Genomic DNA, 602 nt, shown 5'->3' with positions numbered 1-602 from the left:
AATATACACCCGGCATTGCTCGGGATTAAAATGGCATAGTTTGTATATAATATATTACAGTTATGTTGAAACAGGTGATATGGAAAAGTGCAGATTTCATTTGAAGAATAAGTGCAAATTTTAAGGAAAGGATTAGTTGTATGTTAGACCCTAATCCCTCGAAGAAAAATGTCACATGAAAATGTTTTGGTTCACACCACCCTTCTCCTTAAGTGTTAAAAGCCGTGTGGGTAAGATTTTCCTTAGTTTAGGAGACAAACACTTCCCTCATCCAAATAGCTTTTTGTCAAATATTTAATAGGCACATCTCAAGGGTTTTCTTTAGCTGTGCACCCAACGTATAAAAGATATCAGTAGGTAGAGACCCACATTTGAGAGAAGCAGGGATGTTACAACATACTGCCACTGTCATATGGAAACTCATGTATGAGGCAGAAGTAACAGCAATTGGACCGAATGTGCAAAAGTATGTGGAAGTATGGCACCTTGGGCAAGTGTCTGCTACTATATAGCCTCGGGCTGACCAAAGCTTTGTGAGTGGATTTGGTAGACGGAAACTGAAAGAAGCCCATCGTACAGTATACAACTGAGCAATATATATA

The sequence above is a fragment of the Octopus bimaculoides genome, chromosome 18, assembly GCF_001194135.2.
Source record: "Octopus bimaculoides isolate UCB-OBI-ISO-001 chromosome 18, ASM119413v2, whole genome shotgun sequence".
Taxonomy (NCBI): Eukaryota; Metazoa; Mollusca; class Cephalopoda; order Octopoda; family Octopodidae; genus Octopus; species Octopus bimaculoides.
The sequence above is the reverse complement of the archived record's forward strand: the minus strand, read 5'-3'. Positions refer to the sequence as shown.